Here is an 11,184-nt window from a genome sequence, read left to right as displayed (position 1 = left end):
CCGACAAAACATTTTAGTGGCCCCGCTCATGACGGCGGAGAGAAACATTTGGAGCTTTAAAGTTAATGTCCTGCAATTCTACTCATTTTGCCATGGGGCAGAGAGAACTTTGCAGTTATTAAGCAAATTTCCTGAAATTCAACACGTGGTGCCATTGTCGTTGAAATAATAAAAATTCCGTTTTAAAGCTAATTTACTGCAATTCTAAACATTTTGCCATGACTTATGCCATGTTCATTTGATATCTGAGTGAGAGTGACTAACAAAATCATTGGGGGCCCCCTGGAGGTCAGGGCCCCTGGGCAGTAATTTGGCCATTACTACAAGACTTAGATAGCTGGCGAGACTAACTGGGCCTAGCAATCTATAACATCTTAGCTGACATGGGATAATTGAGTGACTGTCAGTGACTGACATAACAAGAAAAAAAATGCTGATGCAGAACCACATTTCGAAACTGCACGTTGTGTATTCTACTATCCTACGTTTTCTTCTGGAGGGGCCTCTAGTGGCTGCTTACTGTATGTCGCTTATAAATAGAAACGGCACTGCAGTAGATGTATTAGATACTTATTTACAGTAGCATGATGTATGATAAATAAAGGACATCCTGAAAGAAAGAGTATTTCTGTGAGACATACAGAGAGCCAGTGGTGTAGTTTCAGTGTGTCTGCAGAAGACTGTACAACCCATCCGGCTGGGCTGAGGTTGCTGGTCTGTCGGGGATTGAGCTGTATACGTGGTACGTATCAGACTAGAGAAAAGAAACAGACAGTTTAAGGACAGACAGTCCTTTAATTCTACAGTAATGTAAATGTAATGTAACTTAAAAGGATGTAACATCAATCTGAAACTGAGAGCCGTTCACAATCATCAAACACAGTGGGTGATTCTGAACTTACATTGTTGTTTTCAGATGACTTTCCATTTTCTTCAACAGTGCCTGTACAACACAGAGGGAGCCTGAGTGTGTGTGTGTGTGTGTGTGTGTGTGTGTGTGTGTGTGTGTGTGTGTGTGTGTGTGTGTGTGTGTGTGTGTGTGTGTGTGTGTGTGTGTGTGTGTGTGTGTGTGTGTGTGTGTGTGTGTGTGTGTGTGGTTGCTTGTCAATTTGCTGTACTTAATGTCCCTTCACACTTCTCCTCCTGACTCAAACCATCCTGTAGAAGTACTATTCTCTATTCTCATGCTCTAACACATTATCTTATGTATAACTTATATACATACATGATTACTGATATGACTACATCAGACCAACATACACGCCTAAACAACTTTGAGTCCTATAAAATGCCCTACATGTTATGAATCATTGGGATTGAGTTAAATAGACAAACCTAATGGTATAGATGTGGATGGTACAGAAGTGATCAGGCTGTAGACCCCTGCATTCTCTGAATCAGCCTGGAGGAAAGAGAGAGAGAAAGATCCTTATTTTCCGTCAGACTGTCTGTCTGTCCGTCTGAAAACCAGTATGTATCTATATCCAAGTTAATTAATTTTCCTGTACTTACATCTTCATTTGCAGATTGCTTCACAGGACCTGCACCTCACAGAGAGACAAAGACACAAGTAAGGGGTTGTTTTTTTCTGGGGGGGGGGGGGGGGGGGGGGGGGTCAGAAGAAGTGTAAATAACAGGGTTTGATGTCACTTCACAATTCTCCTCCTGACTCAAACCACCCTGGAGACTTACAGCTCTGTTCTCACGCTTTCAAGATGCTCTGACTAAAAAATGTAAGTTAGTATGGTTGGCATTGAGTGATTAAGTGTTATTGTGCTGAGTGTCCCAAATTCACGTCCCAGGTCAGGAAGACAGGGACAGAAGACCTTCTGTTACAAACTCACCTGAGGGCAAAAATGTGGACGGTACAGAGGTGATGAGAGAATAGAACCCAGCATCCCTTGAATCCAACATGCCTGCACTGCTCATAGCTCCCATCACCAAATCATCTACAACAGAAACAAAATGAAAATGAAATTAGAATATGTGTTTGTACATGCATGTGTGTAGTTGTGTTAGTAGTGTGTACAGTGTTTGATATATTTTGTTTGGAACATACATTGGCTGTGATCATCCTGTCTGGCTGTAGGTCTGTACAACATAAAAGTATAAGAAGGTTGTGGTAAGAACATCTCATCATGGACAATACAGAACTAAAGGTTGATACAATCTGCATCATATTCACAAGGGAATTCTTACCTCTGAGAATTGGTTTTCTCTGAAAAACAAATTAGACTAAATGAATGATATTGAATATAGCCTACACTACACAATATCACCAAAAGGAGTTGAAAGATTAACCCATGTCAAAGGCACTTATATTAATATGAGAAAGGAAAATGTTTGCAAATTATTTGTTATGCAGAATCGGAAAGTACTCACTGGTCATCCTGCAGAGATAGACAGCTGTCAATCCCATCAGGAACACGCCCACTCCAGAAGACATACCCACTGCTGCCTGCCATAATTGCACCGCTGTTTGGTGACATGATGTCATCAGAAGAGGTCATTAGCTCTTAATCCAAATGTAAATACTTCAATGGTAGACAGGTGTTAGAATACCACTTTATTATTAGTCTTTGTAAATGTTTCCGTTTTCATATATGTGGAAAAGACAGCAAGTCAGCTAAGCGTTTTACATTTGAGTCTGTGAAGGAAAATGTAATGTTTGTGCTTTTCTAATAACCAATTGGACTGGGTTCATGCAAGTGACTGATTGATCATGACTGGGAGGAATCCTCACTATCAGCATAAGCAATTTGGCAGTGCGCCAAGAACATTGTTTTGAAAACCGAAAGGGGTGTCTCAGTTGGTCACATGCATGAACCAAACGTTAATGACGAATGAATTATGAATAATGAATAAGCTAAATCTTGCAAATATAACTTGTCTGTTTAAGCAGTATATAAGACAACTAATGGGACTTCCCCAGCGGAGCTCCCGACCAACGTGTACTATGGTACATTAAGTTTGTTGGAACCTCTCCAACTTGTTGATAATAAAGAATTATTCATTTAATATTGACTTCAGGTGTCCCTGATGGTAATTTCCGCGACAAGTAATTTAGCAGAGTCTCTTATCCAGAGTGACTTACATTAGTGCATTCATCTTAAGCTAGGTGAGGCAAGAACATATCACAATCACAACAAGTACATTTTCCATCAACAAAGTAGTTATCAGCAAAGTCAGTGCTAGCAAGCAAAGTCAGTGCTAGCAGGAAAAGACAAGTGCATTTTTGCTGTGGGACTCCTGAACTCCTTTTTTAATGTTTGAATTCACAACGCTGTCTGTGGAGCTTTGACTTCCTGTGCACATGCAAGATAGAGACGGTTTGTTAACAGTTAACACACATCACAACTTAGTAAACACCAATAAACCAAAACCGTGTGGCCATACTCACTTTCAGTTGGACTCTTTGGTGTGTCCGTTGTCAAAGTAGGACTAACAGTCAAATCTGGTGCAAAGCAAAGTCATTGGATCTGGTTATACAATAAGGTATCTTAATGGGATGATTTAATTAATCCAATATCAACCTCTTTTCTAGTAATTAGGCACATTTGTAATGAAAAAAGAATACAAAGACCTGATTTTGACAAAATATGTCATTATTTTTCCGTTTTACTAACTAAAGATGACCAACACACCTGATGTAGGATTCACTGCTGTGCTAGGGGCCAAATGAGAGGTCAAACCTGGTGAGAAGAGATGAGAAGAGAAATGTACATTTGTTTCATATCAAATAAAATAAAATGTTTTACAGGTGTTACAACAGGTGTTACAATACAGCCTTACCATGAAACACTTACTTTCAACAATGACATTTTGTTGGGAATTCAGGGAATTCAGGTAATATGTATATGTAGGAAGGTGTAAAGTGACTATGCATAGTAAATAAACAACGAGTAGCAGCAACGTAAAAAGTAGGTGAATGCAAATAGTCTGGTTAGACATTTGATGAACTCTTTAGCAGTCTTATGGCTTGGGGGTAGAAGCTGTTAAGGAGCCTTTTGGACCTAGAATTGGCGATCCGGTACCACTTGCCATGCGGTAGCATAGAGAAAAGTTTATGACTTGGGTGACTGGAGTCTTTGACAATTTTTAGGGCCTTCCTCTGACCCCGCCTGGTATAGATGTCCTGGATGGCAGGAAGCTTGTCCCCAGTGATGTACACTAACCTCTGCGGTCGGATGCCGAGCAGTTGCCATACCAAGCGGTGATGCAATCAGTCAGGATGCTCTCGATGGTGCAGCTGTATAACTTTTTGAGAATCCCATGACAAATATTTTCAGTCTCCTGAGAGGGGATAGGCATTGTCATGCCTTCTTCACGACTGCCTTGGTGTGTTTGGACAATGATAGTTTGTTAGTGATGTGGACACCAAGGAAGTTAAAGCTCTCGAACCCGCTCCACTACAGCCCCGTCAATGTGAATGGGGGCGTGCTTGTTGTCTTGGCATCACACTGACAGGTCTCTGACCTCCTCCCTATAGGCTGTCTCATCATTGTCGGTGATCAGGCCTACCACCATTGTGTCGTAGGCAAACTTAATGATGGTGTTGGAGACGTGCATGACCAAGCACCTGTGGATGAACAGGTAGTACACGAGGGGAGTCAACACACACCTTTGACAGGCCCCTGTGTTGAGGATCAATGAGGCAGATTTTGTTGTTGCCTACCGTTACAACCTGGGGGCGGCCCATCAGGAAGTCCAGGATCCAGTTGCAGAGGGAGGATTTAAGGCCCTGGGTACTTAGCTTAGTGATGAGCTTTAAGGGGAAATATAGTGTTGAACGCTGAGCTTTAGTCAGCAAACAGCATTCTCACGTAGGTGTTCCTTTTGTCCAGGTGGGAAAAGGCAATGTTGAGACCAATAGCGATTGCGTCATTTGTGGATCTGTTGGGGCGGTATGTGAATTGTAGTGGGTTTTGGTTAATACATCCCATGCCTCAATGCCATCGGATGAATCCCAAAACATATTCCAGTCTGTGCTAGAAAAACTGTCCTGTAGCTTAGCATGCGTGTCATCTGACCACTTCCGTTATGAGCAAATCAATGGTAAGTCCTGCTTGAGTCTTTGCTTGTTAGCAGGAATCAGGAGGATAGAATTATGGTCAGATTTGCCCAATGGAGGGTGAGGGAGAGATTTGTACGCATCTCTGTGTGTGGAGTAAAGGTGGTCTAGAGATTTTTTTTCCTCTGGTTGCACATTTGACATGCTGGTAGAAATTACGTAAAATGGATTTAGGTTTTCCTGCATTAAAGTCCCCAGCTACTAGGAGCGCCGCTTCTGGATGAGCATTCTCTTGTTTGCTTATGGCCTTATACAGCTCATTGAGTGCAGTCTTCGTGCCTGCATCGGTTTATGGTGGTAAATAGACAGCTACGAAAAATATAGATAAACTCTCTTGGTAAATAGTGTGGTCTACAGCTTATCATGAGATATTCTACCTCAGGCGAGCAAGACCTCTAGACTTCCAGTTGTTTTTGACAAATAGACACAGACCACCACCCCTCGTCTTACTGGAGGTTTATTGTTCTGTCTTGCCGATGCACGGAAAACCCAGCCAACTGTATATGATCCATGTTCTCGTTCAGTCATGACTTGGTGAAACGTAAGATACGGATGGTAAACCAGGATTATCCACTTGCAGACGAATTCTCACCAAACATCATGATCTGCGGCCCCTGTATCGGAATCTCCTCTTCATGCGAATGACGGGGCTTTGGGCCTGGTCTGTGAAGAGACGTAAATCTTTCTCCTTCAATTCATTAAGAAAAAATCTTCGCCCAGCGAGTAATCGCTGTTCTGATGTCCAGAAGCTCTTTTCGGTCATAAGAGACGGTGGCAGAAACATTATGCACAAAACAAGTCACAAACAACGCAAAAAAAACACCCAGAATGGCACAATTGGTTAGGAACCCGTAAAACGGCAGCCATCCCCTCCGGGGGCCATTCATATCTAAGAAAAGTACAACAAAGTACAGTGACCGTACAAGCAGCCATGAATAAGTCTATGAGTAAACCTGTTGGAGCTTTAGTGAATTAGAGTGAACTAAACATGTCATTGTAAAGTAAGGGATACTTACTAGTTGGTCTCACTGTGATGTCAGGGGTCAAAGTAGAAGTAACAGTCGAAACTGCTGGAAAGTAATACAAGTCAATTCTGTATCTGATTACACAAATAGAAAGGTGTTCATTATTTCTGTTAGAGAACAACACAACTCAGTCAGTAGAAAGATTAAATGCTCACAATTTCATAATTTGGCATATTACTGTTAAAACCCAGAACCTTAAAAGCTTATGGTGTACCATGGGATGCCCCGTTAACATCCCACATAATGCTTACATGGATATTCCCTTCATTAACTTCTAGAATGGTCTCTGCCACTTATGATTGCCTGCTGTCTGTTAAATGCTCTACATTGGGTGTCACTCTAGTATGGGACTGTGAAATGCAGGGATTGGGGCCTGACCTGAACTGGGATACCATTTGGGGAAATGTATTTGTTACCTCTAAAAACCCAGCACACCAGCTTATACATTATAAGCTTATACATAGAAGTTATGCAACACCATTAAATGTTTTAAGATGAAGCTGATTCCTACTCCAATATGTGAGAGATGCTGTATGAATACTGTTGTAACACTAATGTTTTGGGAATGTCCTGTGGTGTCCCAGTTCTGTTCACATGTTCCAAATGTCCTTACAAAAATGTGTTTCCCTGTGAATATCCACCTTCATTTTTGTTGAATGATAACTGGTTCAGAAAATAATCATTAATGCTGGGTTAACAACAGCAAAAAAGGTTATCCTTAGTGGATTACCCCTACAATCCTCTTGCCTCAAACATGGTTATCATATTTTCAAGATATTGTTCGTATAGAGCAATCAGTGGCCATGATAAACAAAGCTCGGGCAAATACAATTGAGGCATGGGATGTATTAACCAAAACTCTATCAGATATCAACACCTCTTGAACAAGCAATGGACCTACATGGTAAGGGAGTTGGAGATAGACATTTTATTTTCTGAGAATAATATAGAATATTTTTTTATTGTAAACTTCACTTCCTTCCTGTAAATGTCTAATTTGTCTGAGAAAAGACAGGTAGTCAGCTAGAGATGGATGCTAAACTAAAATCATGTGGACTCTTTGGGGTGTCAGTTGTCAAAGTAGAACTAGCGGTCGAACCTGGTGCAAAGCAAAGTCATTGGATCTGATTATACAAAAATTAAGGTATGAGTTGATTTAATTACTGAGATATAAACCTATTTTTTTTTAAATCAGGGGAAATTAGGAGTAAAAACCTGAGTAAAATAAATCTAGCCTATTTGTTTAGGTCCTTTCTGCTAACTAGAGAAAGATGACCAACACACCTGATGTAGGATTTACTGCAGTGCTGGGGGTCAAAGGAGAGGTCAAACCTAGTGAGAAGAGATTACACAAGAACACACGTAAATTAATTTAATATCTAAGGTCATTCAATAAGCATAAAGAGAGAAGTACACTACACATTACCTACAAATCAGATGGACTAAAAGTACACAAATCTAGACTGAAATTACAAGCATCTATGAGTGGGTCAATTCATAAATCGGATGGAGCTTTAGTGAATTAATGGTAACAAAAATATACATGTAAATTAAAATTAGTGGGCCTACTTACTGGTAGTTGATCTCACTGGGGTGTCTGGGGTCAAAGTAGAAGTAACAGTCGAAACTAGTGGGAAGCAATATAATTACACAAGAATAAGGTATTACATAATGTTGGTCTCTTAATTTTACAGGACCGTAATCTAAACTCTTGACTGTATAATTACTATTTGCAGAGATGGTCATTTAGAGGCCCAACACACCTTCTGTAGGACTCACTGTCGTGCTGGTAGGCAAAGTAGATCTAGGACCTAAAATTAGCATTTTATTAATGATCGTATTATTGATTATCATGGTGTTGTTGGCCTTTTGAAATACCTTCATGACTTATCTATTCAAAGTGGGCAAAGTAGGACTATCACATTTACTATGGACAGATTGCTTCTAGCCCTGGTAGATGATATTTCTCCTCATTATAGAGATGATAAGACCAATTCATAAGGTGATAAAGTCTTTCAGGACAGATACGGTGTTGATTGTTGTTATCAGCTTCCTAGAATAAGGTCACCATGTATCTAACAGCAGAAGCCTAACAGTGCATAGATACAATCTAAACACTGAACCAGGTCAACAAAGAATTTAAACTACACAACCTGGGACTCAACACCAGATCAGCCTGGGACCTGGCCCAGAATAAGACAGTGTGGAGATCCATATGTCAAGGTGCTGTGCTCCAAGGAGCGAGCGAAGATGAGTGAGTGATTGAGTTAGTGGGGGGGGGGGTCAGAATGAATATAGTCATATTAAACAAATCAATGTGTAGTCAGATCATGAAGACCTGCAGCACTGATAGATTCTTACTGTATAGATAATGACTCACCTGTAAAGCTGTACCCATCACTGCGTGGTGAGAGAGAGTTTGGTCCTGAGCTCACGCTGTAGTCACAGCTCACCTCCTTACTCCTCACTGACTGTAGACTTCTAATAAGATCATTCTCGTCCACAGAGAATTGACAGAACCAGCATTTGGAATCTGTGTGTTTCTTCTTCCAGACGTGTGCTCTAAAAAGACGCTTACTCTGCTCTCCAACATACAGGTTACAGGTGGTGTCATTACTGACAGAGCCAGGAATTAAACAGATGATGATGAGGTTCTCTTTCAGACTGACTGTAATATTTGGTTTCTGACCTGTTGGGAGAGGACAACGACTTAATGAAGTACAAGGAACACTATTCAGCACATAACAATATACTGTAGAGCCTGCAGTCTTTCACTATGCAAGTTCAAATCATGATGCTCATAAACATGACATGGACTTGTGATTTGTATAACTATTTTGAATTAACTTGGACTGTGATTTAAAAACGTTAATTAAAATTCATTAATTTGTTCAAAATAAGTTAGCAATAAATTAAGCATTTGCCCAATGGGCACTGACGTCAGTTCTACACCTCGTTTTGATTTACATTTGATTGAGTTGTCAACTAATGTGAATTCAAAGTGAAATCAACAACATTTCATCCATGTCATTGGATTTAGGTTCAATGTTGGGTGAAAAAAAGACCAACATTCACAAAATTATTTTGGCAAATCCAATACATTTTCCACGTTGATTTAATGCCATCAGAAGGAAACAAATATTTTTTTGTTAAAAAGAGGTATAAACAATGTTTATTCAACAAGTTTTTGCCCATACTAATAAACCTGCCCTTAAAAAATTTACATACAGTATATATGTATTTCATACATATTTCTGTATTTTTATGTAAGTATCTTACCTGTAATAATGTATTTATCACTGCGGGGAGACAGAGAGTGTGATCCTGTGTTCACTCTATAGTCACAGCTCACATCTCTCTCCAACTGCAGATGCCTGAACAGATCATTTTTAGTAACACTGAAGGTACAGAATAGTTTGGATAATGCTGCGTTAAATCTTCTGACCCAAGCCTCTTTGTAGGCCTGAGGCTGGTCTCCAGTGTACAGGTTACAGCTATGACCATCACTGACAGACTCAGGAAGTACACAAATAATGGTGATGTCATGAGAAGATTTGTCATTGACACTAATGTCTGGTTTCTGCAGTTTACCTGTGAGGAGAACACATCAATAACTGTCCATACTGTAGGTTAATGAGAATACACACCTCTTTCTGTACTAGATAACAAAAAGAGTAAGAACTAAATAGTCTGTATATGTTAGCATGACATTACATATTCCAATCTGATTACAGTGAGCCAATCAGATCAGTGTATTCATAATAATACTACTATTTTACCAAGAATAGTGATAGGCGCAGGATGACTGTGCGTTGATGGATAGTGAGTCTCTACTGTGTAAAAACATCTCAGTTTGACCTCAGCAGATAAACGTTCACCTGCCCACGAGAGCAGCTCAGCCCCTGTGAGTGACCTCGTACAGGGTGAGGGTTTAGGATCTCTCCCCTCTGTGTAGAAGTAACACTGAGACACAGAGACAGATGGAGGAGAGTCACAGCTCAGCTGAACTGAGTCTCTCTCTCTGATGACTGTAGAACTCACTGTCAGCCTGGGCTGAGGGAGGTCTGTAATGTCAGAATCAGGAAGTAAACCACTCAACAAGTTGCTAAAATACATCGCATGAAATTAACCATAAAATCTAAAAGTGCATAACTTCATCTCCTATTGCTTCAGTCAGTATTTAAAATGTATATTATATAAATAATATAAAATAATCTGGTGTGTTAATCTTGAACCAGAATAGAAAAACACTGGGGTATAATAATATATACCCCGCTTACCCAGGAGAGTGACTGAGACAGGGTCACTGTAAGGAGAGTAGATAGACATCTCTACAGCATAGTAGATACATCTCATGTTGACCTTGGTGGTTGGACCACGACCTGCCCATTCAAGCAGCTTTGTCCCTGTGAGTGAATGATGACAGGATGTAGTATGTTGGAAATGTTGTCTTTCCTCTATGTAGAAGTAACACTGAGACACAGAGGTAGATTGAGAAGTGTGACATCTCAGCTGAACTGTGTCTGTATCCCTGATGACTTCAGGACTCACTGTCAACCTGGGAAGAGGAGGGCCTGTAAGATCAGAAGAGAGGAGTATTTCAAATGTTTGACTTGTTTTGAGAAATTTACTGACAACCATTGAATTGGATTTAAATATGCATGTCTATTATAAAATCAAGTAAATCCATCAACATTTAATGTCTAAAAACATTTATCTTCATGTTTATTGAGACTAAAGGATTTTGATAATAAAGTCCATTCGTTCATATAATGATAGTATGTGAAATATATATTGTTTAAAGTAATGGCTTATTACAACATACATAAAAATATTCCAGACTGTGTTGAGGAAGATCTGAGAGGACAGAGGAACTGAGCATTTTGTTACTGGTTTGGGAAATGTACTGTCAGCCGTTAAACATAAAACAATCACACTTCGTTTTTTCAGACCCTAGATCTTTGAGAATAATTCCCAGCGATAGTATGGGAAATAATGGGAATATAATATATTGCTTCACGCAACGGCTCTTTACAAAAGACAATAATAACGTATTTCTAGAGGACCAATTGAGCAGTACAGTGTTTG

At 39.9% G+C, this 11,184-nt stretch overlaps 2 long non-coding RNA genes across 2 annotated transcripts; both read right to left on the bottom strand.

Annotated features, from left to right (window-relative positions):
• Positions 1-1,337: 1,337 nt before the first annotated feature.
• Positions 1,338-1,965, bottom strand: LOC120063564. Its single transcript, XR_005478525.1, has 3 exons — positions 1,845-1,965; positions 1,513-1,541; positions 1,338-1,402 (listed from the first exon to the last, which is right to left on the bottom strand). It is a non-coding gene; the product is annotated as an uncharacterized LOC120063564 (long non-coding RNA).
• Positions 1,966-7,383: 5,418 nt separating this feature from the next.
• LOC120063557 lies at positions 7,384-8,725 on the bottom strand. The gene is made up of 3 exons (XR_005478524.1): positions 8,477-8,725; positions 7,670-7,723; positions 7,384-7,428 (listed from the first exon to the last, which is right to left on the bottom strand). It is a non-coding gene; the product is annotated as an uncharacterized LOC120063557 (long non-coding RNA).
• Positions 8,726-11,184: the final 2,459 nt, after the last annotated feature.

The sequence above is a fragment of the Salvelinus namaycush genome, chromosome 2, assembly GCF_016432855.1.
Source record: "Salvelinus namaycush isolate Seneca chromosome 2, SaNama_1.0, whole genome shotgun sequence".
NCBI lineage: Eukaryota > Metazoa > Chordata > Actinopteri > Salmoniformes > Salmonidae > Salvelinus > Salvelinus namaycush.
The sequence above is the reverse complement of the archived record's forward strand: the minus strand, read 5'-3'. Positions and strand labels throughout refer to the sequence as shown.